Below are 12263 nucleotides of genomic sequence, written 5' to 3' on the forward strand. Positions count from 1 at the left end.
TCTCACTCTTTCCCTCTCTCTCTTAATAGATCACACACACACATCTCTGTATATGTATATGTTTGAGTCTTTTTCTCACTCAGTCTGCCTCTCCTTCTCAGTCTCACACTTTCTGTCTCTCGTTGTCTCTTTCTCGCTGTCTGTCACTCCATGTTGTCGGTTTGTCTCTGCCTCTCAATGTGTCTGTCGACTTATTTTCACAGCTCGACAACTGCTTCACCGCAACCCGTATTCTCATCCGCATAGTGGTGACTATCCCTGCCTGTTACGTGGGAGAACCGGGTTCAATTCCCCAATAAACAAGCAGCTTTTCCAAAATGTCGAATTTTACTTCTGTTTCATGGTATAGATTCATATTAAAAAGTTTCAGAGCAATATAGAACAGTAAAGATACAGCAAGAGGAGATTGACTCTTCCAGATTTTTTGCAAACGGAGACTTTTTCAGGATTCTGTGGCCGTCTGCTGCACAGATATGGATGACTGAGTTTTTTCTGAGCAACATTTAAAGTGCCAGAGACGCAGTAGTTGTTGCCGAGTGGTTTACGCGATGTTCTAGAAATCCTTTGGGTTTACCCCGCGCAGGGACGAATTCTGCCGGCTCTGATTCTCAGCATTTTTCATTCCATTTTACAATTTAACCAGGTTTTTGCAAAACTGATCCTGAGATCGGCGGAAGAACGTCCCACACATTTCAACACTGAAATCTATTTCTCATTTTTTGCAATATCTCAATATCTGCAATATTCACGATGCATACAGATAGAAAAACGCAAAAATCAGCCTAAGTAGCGAAAGTGATTCAGCCTGTCTATCCCTCTATATGTATAAGGCATCTGTGCATGTCCGTTGGTGCATGTATATTTTTGGTTATTGATGTGTGTGTGTCGCTGTGTCTGTCTATCTGTATCTATGTCCCTGTGTATGTGCAACTGTCTGTGAAAATCATCACCATGAATTTGGTATGTTCTGGAACTTTAAAAAAAGACTTGGGGAAAATAATACGGTTGTGAACTTTGGTATCGGCTTTGGTTCAGTGGCAGCATCCTCGACTGAAAAACGCAAAAGCCAGCCAAAGTAGCGACAGTGACCCTGCCTGCCTATCCATCTATTTATCTAAGGCAAACTATGTATATCTTGATCTGGGTGTCATGGTACATCAGTCATTGATTGTTGGTATGCAGGTGCAGAAGGCGGTAAAGAAGGCAAATGGCATGTTCGCCTTATTAGCGAGGGGATTTGAGTATAGGAGCAGGGAGGTTTTACTACAATTGTACAACTTGGTGAGGCCACACCTTAAATATTGTGTTCAGTTTTGGTCTCCAAATCTGAGGAAGGACGTTCTTGCTATTGAGGGAACACAGCGAAGGTTCACCAGCATGATTCCCGGAATGGCAGGACTGACATATGACGAGAGACTGGATCAACTGGGCTGGTATCCACTGGAGTTTAGAAGAATGAGAGGGGATCTCATAGAAACATATAAAATTCTGACGAGAGTGGACAGCTTCGAGGCTGGAAGAATGTTCTCGTTGCTGGGGTGTTCGAGACCAAGGATCACAGTCTAAGAATAAGGTGTAAGCAATTTAGGACCGAGATGAGGAGTAACTTCTTCATTCAGAGAGTGGTTAACCTGTGAAATTTGCTACCGCAGAATGACGTTGAGGCCAGTTCGTTAGATATTTTCAAACGGCCCTTATGGCTAAAGGGATCAAGGGGTATGGAGAGAAAGCAGGAATGGGGTGCTGAGGTTGAACGATGAGCCATGATCTTATTGAATGATGGTGCAGGCTCGAAGGGCCAAATGGCATATACCTGCACCTAATTTCTATATTTCTATGTTGATGCGTGCACATCTTTGGTTATTGTGTGTACATGCCTATCTGTATGTATGTCTCTGTGTACGTGCAACTCTTTGTGGAAATCATCACGATGAATTTGGTACGTCCTGGAACTTTTTAAAAAACTTGCGGAAAATAATATGGTTGTGATCTCTGATATCGGTTTTGGTTCAGTGGCTCCATTCTCGACTGAATCAGGAGGTTGTGTGTGTAAGTCCCACTTCTGAGACTTGAACACATCATCTTGGCTGACACTCAAATGCAGTACTTGGGGAATGTTGCATTGTTGACGCTGTTGACCATCGGCTGAAATTTTAAATTGAAGCTCCATCTGCCCCCTCGGGTGGATGTGAAAGTTCCCAGAGCCTTAGTCGAAAAAGAATAGGAGAGTTGCGCCCGTGTCAATATAACGAAAAATGTTCGTAAATGCTCCCTGAAATCCTATGTGTCTGTGTGTCGCTGTGGGCGTGGAGCTGAAGCTCAGATTCTCACAGGCAGAGTCCATGTTCTGACAGGATCAGGACCAGGATGGCCGAGTGCTAAATGCGTTGGACTTAAGATCTAATGGGTTTATACCCGCGTGGGTTTGAACCCCAGTCCTGGTAATTCCTTAATTAAAAGTAGATTTTTCCCATCCTGCTCAGTGATACACGATTCTCAAATGCTGCATCTCCAATTTTCTGCAACGATATGACACTCTGAGTCTATAATGAAATGAAATTGTGAAATGTATCTGTGTCGCTCGGTCTCTGCCGCTCTCTCTCTTTAGAGAGCTGTGTTTGTATTTGTGTGTTTGAGTCTTTGTCTCTCTCAGTCTGCCTCTCTCTGACACACTCTGTCTGTCCCTGTTTCTCTGTTTGTCTCTGTCTCTCAATCTGTCTCTTTCTCACGGTGTCTAGTTCTGTTGCAAAGGGATTCTCTCAGACTCTCTGTCTGACTGTCTCTCTCTGTCCCATTATCTCTGTCTGTCCATGTCTTTGCCTGTCTCTTTTAGCCCCTGACTCTAACCTGATAAGTATTTCCATTATTTTCTGTTTTTGTCTCTGATTATCTCTCTCTCTATCTGTCTTTCTCTCTATTTGTCTCCCTCTTTGTCTCTCTCTTTGTCCCTGTCCTTTTCTCTGTCATTCCATCGTTATTTGCCTCCCTCTCTTTAAGGAGCACGCAAATGCATCTCTGTGTATGTATGTGTTTGAGTCTTTTTTCATTCAGTCTGGTCCTCCCTTTCAGACTCAATGTTTATGTCTCTCTTTGTCTCTATCTCACTGTCTGTCTCTCCCTGTTTCCCTGTTTGTCTCTGGTTCTCAATGTGTCTGTCTCTTTCTCACCGTGTCCAGTTCTGTTCGAATGGGATTCTCTCAATCTCTCTGTCTGACTGTCTCACTCTTTCCCATCATCTCTGTCTCTCGATGTTTCTGCCTGTCTGTCTCTCTTTGCCTGTCGCTGATAGTTCCTGTCTCTAACCTGCTGAGTATTTCCATCATTTTCTGTTTATATCTTTGTCTCTCTCTCTATCTGTCGCTCTCTCTCTATCTGTCTCTCACCTTGTCACTGTCTTTATCACTGTCTTTCTCTCACTCTTTCCCTCTCTCTTTTTATAGATCACACACACGCATCTCTGTATATTTAGGTGTTTGAGTCTTTTTCTCGCTGACTCTGACTGACTTTTCAGTCTCACGCTTTCTGTCTCTCGTTGTCTCTCTCTCGCTGTCTGCCTATCCCTGTTTATCGGTTTGTCTCTATCGATCAATGTTTCTGTCGACTTCGGTTCACAGCGAGATTACTGCTCGGATGCAACCCGTTCCCTCGTCCGTGTCGTGCCGATTATGCCCCCCTTTTCCGCGGGAGAACCAGGTTCAATTCCCCGACGGAAAAGCAGCTTTTTCTAAATGTCGAATTTTACTTCTGTTTCTTGGTATAGATTTTATTAAAAAGTTCCACAGCAATATAGAACAGTAAAAATACAGCAAGAGGAGATTGCCTCTTACAGATCTTTTGCAAACGGAGACTTTTTCAGGATTCTGTGGCTGTCTGTTGCAGAGATGGATGACTGAGTTTTTTCTGAGTAACATTTAAAGGGCCAGAGAAGCAGTAGTTGTTGCCGAGTGGTTAAAGCGATGGTCCAGAAATCCTTTCGGTTTTCTGCGTGTAGTTTCGAATCCTGCCGACTACAATTCACAGCATTTTTCATTCCATTTTACAATTTAACCAGGTTTTTGCAAAACGGATCCTGAGATCGGCAGAATAACGTCCCACACATTTCAACACTGACATCTATTTCTCATTTTTATTCATCTGCAATATTCATGATTCATACGGATAGAAAAACGCAAAAATTAGCCAAAGTAGCGACAGTGATTTAGTCTGTCTATCCGTCTATATGTCAAAATCATGTCTGTTGGTGCATGTATATTTTTGGTTATGTGTGTGGGTGTGTGTGTCTCTGAGTCTTTCTATCTGTATATATGTCTCTGTGTATGTGCAACTGTCTGTGGAAATCATCACCATGAATTTGATATGTGCTGGAACATTTTTAAAAAGACTTGGGGAAAATAATACGGTTGTGAACTTTGGTATCGGCTTTGGTTCAGTGGCAGAATCCTCGACTGAAAAACGCAAAAGACAGCCAAATTTGCGACAGTGACCCTGCCTGTCTATCCATCTACTTGTCTATGGCAATCTTTGTATATCTTGATCTGGGTGCCATGGTACATCAGTCATTGATTGTTGGTATGCAGGTGCAGCAGATGGTGAAGAAGGCAAATGGCATGTTCCCCTTCATAGCTAGGGGATTTGAGTATAGGAGCAGGGAGATCTTACTGCATTTGTACAGGGCCTCCGTGAGGCCACAACTGGAATACTGTGTTCAGTTTTGGTCTCCGAATCTGAGGAAGGACGTTCTTGTTATTGAGGGAGTACAGCGTAAGTTCACCAGCATGATTCCCGGGATGGCAGGACTGACATATGAGGAGAGACTGGATGAACTGGGCTGGTATCCACTGGAGTTTAGCAGAATGAGAGGAGATCAGAAGAAACATGAAAAATTATGACGAGATTGGACAGCTTAGAGGCTGGAAGAATGTTCTCGCTGCTGGGGAGTTCGAGACCAAGGATCACAGTCTAAGAGTAAGGAGTAAGCCATTTAGAAACCGAGATGAAGAGAAACGTCTTCAGTGAGAGAGTGGATAACCTCTGAAATTTTCCACTGCAGAAAGTCGTTGAGGCCAGTTCATTAGATATATTCAAAAGGGAGTTAGGTATTGCCCTTACGGCTAAAGGGATGAAGGGGTATAGAGAGGAAGCAGGAAAGGGGTTCTGAGGTTGAATGATCAGCCATGATGTTATTGAATGGTAGTGCAGGCTCGAAGGGCCGAATGGCATATTCCTGCACCTAATTTCTATGTTTCTATGTTGAAGCGTGTATATTTTTGGTTATTGTGTGTGCGTGTGTCTGTGTATGTCTATCTGTATGTATGTCTCTGTGTATATGCAACTGTCTGTGGAAATAATCACCATGAATTTTGTACGATCTGGAACTTTTTAAAAAACTTGGGGAAAATAATACAGTTGTGAACGTTGGTATCGGTTTTGGTTCAGTGGTTCCACTCTCGACTGAATCAGGAGGTTGTGTGTGTAAGTCCCACTCCTGAGACTTGAACCCATAATCTTGGCTGACACTCAAATGCAATACTTGGGGAATGTTGCATTGTTGAAGCTGTTGACCATCGGCTGAAATTTTAAATTGAAGCTCCATCTGCACCCTCGGGTAGATGTGCAAGTTCCCAGAGCCTTAGTCGAAAAATAATAGGAGAGTTGCGCCCGTGTCAATGTAACTAAAAATGTTTGTAAATGCTCCCTGAAATCCGATATGTCTGGAGCTGAATCCCAGATTCTCACAGAGGCTGAGTCCAACCTCTGACAGAATCAGGACCAGTATGGCCGAGTGGTAAAGGCGTTAGACTTAAGATCTAATGGGTTTATACCCGCGTGGGTTCGAACCCCACTCCTGGTAATTCCTTAATTAAACAGATATTTTTCCCATCCTGCTCAGTGATACCCAATTTTCATCTGCTGAATCTCTCGTTTTCTGTAACTATGTGACACTCTGAGCAGATAATGAAATGAAATTGTGAAATGTCTCTGCCGCTCTCTCTCTTTCGAGAGCTGTGCATGTGTTTGTGTGTTTGAGTCTTTGTCTCTCTCTGACCCACTCTGTCTGTCGCTGTCTCTCAATCTGTCTCTTTCTCACGGTGTCTAGTACTGTTGCAATGGGATTCTCTCAGACTCTCTGTCTGACTGTCTCTCTGTGTCTCATTATCTCTGTCTGTCCATGTCTTTGCCTTTCTCTGTTAGTCCCTGTCTCTAACCTGATAAGTATTTCCATTATTTTCTGTGTTTGTCTCTATGTCTCTCTCTCTCTATCTGTCTTTCTCTCTATCTGTCGCCCTCTTTTTCACTCTCATTGTCCCTGTCATTTTCTCTGTCATTCCATCACTATTTGCCCTCCCTCTCTTTTTGGAGCACGCAAATACATCTCTGTGTATGTATGTGTTTGAGTCTTTTTCTCATTCAGTCTGATCCTCCCTTTCAGTCTCAAAATTTCTGTCTCTCTTTGTCTCTATCTCGCTGTCTGTCTCTCCCTGTTTCCCTGTTTGTCTCTGGTTCTGAATCTGTCTGTCTCTTTCTCACGGTGTCCAGTTCTGTTCGAAAGGGATTCACTCAGTCTCTCTGTCTGACTGTCTCACTCTTTCCCATCATCTCTGTCTGTCTATGTTTCTGCCTATCTGTCTCTCTTTGCCTGTCGCTGGTCGTTGCTACCTCTAACCTGCTGAGTATTTCCATCATTTTCTGTTTATATCTGTCTCTCTCTCTATCTGTCGCACTCTCTCTATCTGTCTCTCTCCTTGTCACTGTCTTTCTCTCACTCTTTCCCTCTCTCTCTTTATAGATCACACACACATCTCTGTATATGTAGGTGTTTGAGTCTTTTTCTCACTGAGTCTGCCTCACTTTTCAGTCTCACCCTTTCTGTCTCGCGTTGTCTCTCTCTCTCGCTGTCTGTCGATCTCTGTTTGCCGGTTTGTCTCTGTCGATCAATGTGTCTGTCGACTTCTGTTGACAGCTCGATTACTGCTCTAACGCAACCCATATCCTCGTCCGTATAGTGGTGATTTTCCCCACATGTTATGCGGGAGAACCGGGTTCCATTTCCCGACGGCGCAGCAGTTTTTTCAAAATGTCGAATTTTACTTCTGTTTCTTGGTATAGATTTTATTAAAAAGATCCAGAGCAATATAGAACAGTAAAAATACAGCAAGAGGAGATTGCCTCTTCAGATTTTTTGCAAACGGAGACTTTTTCAGGATTCTGTGGCCGTCTGCTGCACAGAGATGGACGACTGAGTTTTTTCTGAGTAACATTTAAAGTGCCAGAGACGCAGTAATTGTGGCCGAATGGTTAAAGCGATGGACTAGAAATACTTTGGGTTTTCTGCGCGTAGGTTAGAATCCTGCCGACTACGATTCTCAGCATTTTTCATTCCATTTTACAATTTAACCAGGTTTTGGCAAAAATGATCCGGAGATAGATGGAATAACGTCCCACACCTTTCAACACTGACATTTTTTTCACATTTCTATTAGTCTGCAATATTCACGATACATACGGATAGAAAAATGCAAATATCACCCAATGTAGTGACTCAGCCTGTCTATCCTTCGATATGTCTAAGGCATCTGTGCATGTCAGTTGGTGCATGTATATTTTTGGTTATGTGTGTGTGTGTTTGTGTCTGTGTCTGTCTATCTGTATATATGTCTCTGTGTATGTGCAACTGTCTGTGGGAATCATCACCATGAATTTGGTATGTCCTGAAACTTGTTCAAAAGACTTGGAGAAAATAATACGTTGTGAACTTTTGTATCGGCTCTGGTTCAGTGGCAGCATTCTCGACGGAAAAACGCAAAGGCCAGCCAAAGTAGCGACAGTGACCCTGCCTGTCTATCTGTCTACTTGTCTAAGGCACTCTGTGTATATCTTGATCTGGGTGTCATGCTACATCTGTCATTGAAAGTGGGCATGCAAGTGCAACAGGCGGTGAAGAAGGCAAATGGCATGTTCGCCTTCATAGCTAGGGGATTTGAATATAGGAGCAGGGAAGTCTTCCTGCAGTTGTACACGTTAAATATTTTGTTAGTTTTGGTCTCCAAATCTGAGGAAGGACGTCCTTGCTATTAATGGAGCGCAGCGAATGTTCACCAGCTTGATTCCAGGGATGGCAGGACTGACATATTAGGATAGACTGGATCAACTCTGCTGGTATCCACTGGAGTTTAGAAGAATGAGAGGGGATCTCATAGAAACATATAAAATTCTGACGAGATTGGACAAGTGAGAGGCAGGAAGAATGTTTCTGTTGCTGGGGAGTTCGAGAACCAGGGGTCACAGTCTAAGAATAAGCGGTAAGCCATTTAGAACCAAGGTGAGGAGAAACAGCTTCATTCAGAGAGTGGTTAACCTGTGGAATTCTCTACCACAGAAAGTTGTTGAATCCAGTTCGTTAGATATATTGAAGAGTGAGTCAGATATGGCCCTTACGGCTCAAGGGATCAAGGGATATGGAGAGAAAGGAGGATATAGGTACTGAGGTTGAAAGATCAGCCATGATCTTATTGAATGGTGGTGCAGGCTCGAAGGGCCAACGGCTTACTCCTGCAACTAATTTATATGTTTCTATGATTCTATGTTAATGCGTGTATATTTTTGGTTATTTTATGTGTGTGTGTGTCTGTGTATGTCTATCTGTATCTATGTCTCTGTGTATGTGCAACTCTCTATGGAAATCATCACCAAGAATTTGGTATGTCCTGGAACATTTTAAAAAACTTGGGGAAAATAATACGGTTGTGATCTTTGGTATCGGCTTTGTTTCAGTGGCTCCATTCAAAAGGTCGTGTGTATAAGTCCCTCTCCTGAGACTTGAGCGCATCATCTTGGCTGACACTCAAATGCAGTACTTAGGGAATTTTGCATTGTTGAGGCTGTTTACCATCGGATGAAATGTAAAATTGAAGCTCCGCCTGCACCCTCGGATGGCTGTGAAAGGTCCCAGAGCATTACTCGAAAAAGAATAGGAGAGTTGCCCCCGTGTCAATATCACGAAAAATGTTCGGAAATGCTCCCTTACACCCTCTGTGTATGTGTGTTTCTGTGGGGGTGGAGTTGAAGCCCAAATTCTGACAGAGACAAAGCCCGTTTCTGCCAGGACCAGGATGGCCGAGTGGTTAAGGTGTTGGACTTAAAATCCAATGGATTTCTAATTGCGCCGGTTCGAACCCCACAACTGGTAATTGTTTAATTAAACAGAGATTATTTCCCATGCTGCTCAGTGTTACCCGATTTACCTCTGTTGCATGTGCATGTTTCGGTGACACTCTGAGCAGATAATGAAATGTATCTGCGTCGCTCAGTCTCCACCTCTCTCTTTCGAAAGCTGTGTCTGTGTTTGAGTCTTCGTCGCTCGAAGTCTGCCTCTGTCTCGTTCTCACTGTGTCCAATTCTGTTCCAAAGGGATTCTCTCAGACTCGCTGTCTGACCGTCTCTCTCTTTACCTGTCTGTGTTGGTCCCTGTCTCTCACCTGATGAGTCATTCCATCATTTTCTGTTTTTATTTCTATGTCTCTCTCTCTCGCTCTCTCTCTCTCTCTCTCTATCTGTCTTTCTCTATATCTGTCTCCCTCTTTGTCTCTGTCTTTTTCTTGTGATTCCATCACTATTTGCCTCCCTCTCTTTATGGAGCACGCAAACACATCTCTGTGTATGTAAGTATTTGAGTCTTTGTCTCACTCAGTCTGACCCTCCCTCTCAGTCTAAAACTTTCTGTCTATCTCTGTCTCTATCTCGCTGTCTGTCTCTCCCTGTTTCCCTGTTTGTCTCTGTCTCTCAATATGTCTGTCTCTTTCTCACGGTGTCCAGTTCTGTTCGAATGGGATTCTCTCAATCTCTCTGTCTGACTGTCTCTCTCTTTCCCATCATCTCTGTCTGTCTATGCCTCTGCCTGTCTGTATCTCTTTGCCTGAGGCTGTTAGTTCCTGTCTCTAACCTGCTGAGTATTTCCATCATTGTCTGTTTATATCTTTGTCTCTCTCTCTACCTGTCGCTCTCTCTCTATCTGTCTCTGTCCTTGTCACTGTCATTAACACTGTCTTTGTCTCACTCTTTCCCTCTCTCTCTTTATAGAGCACACACATATCTCTGTATATGTATGTGTTTGAGATTTTTTCTCACTGCGTCTGCCTCTCCTTCTGAGTCTCACACTTTCTGTCTCTCGTTCTCTCTATCTGTCTCTCCCTGTTTGTCGGTTTGTCTCTGTCTCTCAATGTGTCTCGCTACTTCTCATGGAGTCCAGTTCTCTTCACAGTTCGATTCCTGCTTTGACTAAACCCACATTCGTTGGTACAGTGCTTAGTATCCCGGCCTATTATGCAGAAGACAGGGTTTCAATTCTCCAACGGACAGGAAGCTTTTTCAAAATGTAGGATTTTACTTCTGTTTCTTGGTATAGATTCATGTTAAAAAGTTCCAGTGCAATGCAGAATAGTAAAAATATAGGAAGAGGAGATTTTTTCAGAATTCTGTGTCATCTGCTGCAGAGAGGTGGATGATTGAGTTTTATCTGAGTAACATTTAAAGAACTAATGAGTCAGTAGTCGTGGCCAAGAGGTTACAGCGATAAACTAGAAAATCCATCGTATTTTTCCGCTGAAGGTCGAAACCTGCCGACTACGATTCTCAGCATTTTTCATTCCATTTCACAATTTAACCAGGTCTCTGCAAAACTCATCCTAAGATAGATGGAATAACGTCCCACACCTTTCAAAACTGTCATTTTTTAAATAATTTTATTAAACTGCAATATTCACGATACTTTCGTGTAGAAAAACGCAAAAATCAGCCAAAGTTGCGACAGTGATTCAGCCTGGCTATCCCTCTCGATGTCTAAGACATCTGTCCTTGTCCGTTGTTGCGAGTATATTTTTGCTTATGTGTGTGTTTGTCTGTGTCTGTCTATCTGTATATATATATATATCTGTGTATGTGCAACTGTCTGTATAAATCATCACCATTAATTTGGTATGTCATGGAACTTCTTAAAAAGATTTGATGAAAATAATAGGGTTGTGAACTTTGGTATCGGCTTTGGTTCAGTGGCGGTATTCTCGACTGAATCAGGAGTTTGTGTGTTTCAGTCCCACTCCTGAGACTTGAGCAGATAATCTTGGCAGACACTTAAGTGCAGTACTTGGGGAATTTTGCATTGTTGAAGCTGTTGACTTTCGGAAGATATTTTAAATTAAAGCTCCGTCTGCACCCTCGGGTGGATCACAGCATTACTCGAAAAAGAATAGGAGAGTTGCCCCCGTGTCAATATTACTAAAAATATTCCAAAATGCTCAATGAAACCCGGTGTGTTTGTGTGTCTGTGAGGTGGAGTTGAAGCCCAGATTCTCACAGAGACAGAATCGAAACACTGGAAGGACCAGGCTGGCCGAGTGGTTAAGGCGTTGGCCTTAAAATTCAATGGGATTTTCCCACGAGAGTTCGGTCCCCACTCCTCGAATCTCTTTAATGTATCACTGATTTTGCCCCATGCTGATCAGTGATACCTGAGTTTCATCTGCAGAATCAACAATTTTCTGTTGCTCTGTGACATTCTGAGCCGATCATGAAATGAAATTGTGAAATGTATCTGTGTATCTCAGTCTCTGCCTTTCTGTCTTTAGAGAACTGTGCATGTGTTTGTGTGCTTGAGTCTGAGTCTGCCTCTCCCTGACTCACTCTGTTTGTGCCTGTTTTTCTGTTTGTCTCTGTCTCTCAATCTGTCTCTTTCTCACGGTGCCCACGTCTGTTCCAATAGGATTCTCTCAGATTCTATGTCTGACTGTCTCTCTCTTTCCCATCATCTCTGCCCATGTCTTTGCCTGTCTCACTTTGTCCCTGTCTCTAACCTGATGAGTATTTTCATCATTTTCATTTTTAGAAACATAGAAACATAGAAAATAGCTGCAGGATTAGGCCATTAGGCCCCTCGAGCCTGCGCCGCCATTCAATATGTTCATGGCTGACCATTCCTTCAGGTCCGCTTTCCTGCTTTCTCACCATACCCCTTCACCCCCTTATCCGTAAGGGCCATATCTAACTCCCTCTTGAATATATCCAATGAACTGGCATCAACAACTCTCTGCGGCAGGGAATTCCACAGGTCAACAACTCTCTGAGTGAAGAAGTTTCTCCTCATCTCAGTGCTAAATGGCCTACCCCTTATCCTAAGACTATGTCCCCTAGTTCTGGACTTCCCGAACATCGAGAACTTTCTTCCCGCATCTAACCTGTACAGGCCCGTCAAAATCTTATATATTTCTATG

At 43.1% G+C, this 12263-nt stretch overlaps 1 non-coding gene and 1 pseudogene across 1 annotated transcript; one reads left to right on the forward strand and one right to left on the reverse strand.

Moving 5' to 3' along the window:
* Window positions 1–3823: 3823 nt before the first annotated feature.
* LOC139235564 (zinc finger protein 835-like) overlaps window positions 3824–12263 on the reverse strand; it is a 97221-nt pseudogene continuing 88781 nt past the window's right edge.
* trnal-uaa (transfer RNA leucine (anticodon UAA)) lies at window positions 5769–5851 on the forward strand. Its single transcript has one exon. It is a non-coding gene; the product is annotated as a tRNA-Leu (tRNA).

Source organism: Pristiophorus japonicus, chromosome 23 (genome assembly GCF_044704955.1).
Source record: "Pristiophorus japonicus isolate sPriJap1 chromosome 23, sPriJap1.hap1, whole genome shotgun sequence".
Lineage (NCBI taxonomy): Eukaryota > Metazoa > Chordata > Chondrichthyes > Pristiophoridae > Pristiophorus > Pristiophorus japonicus.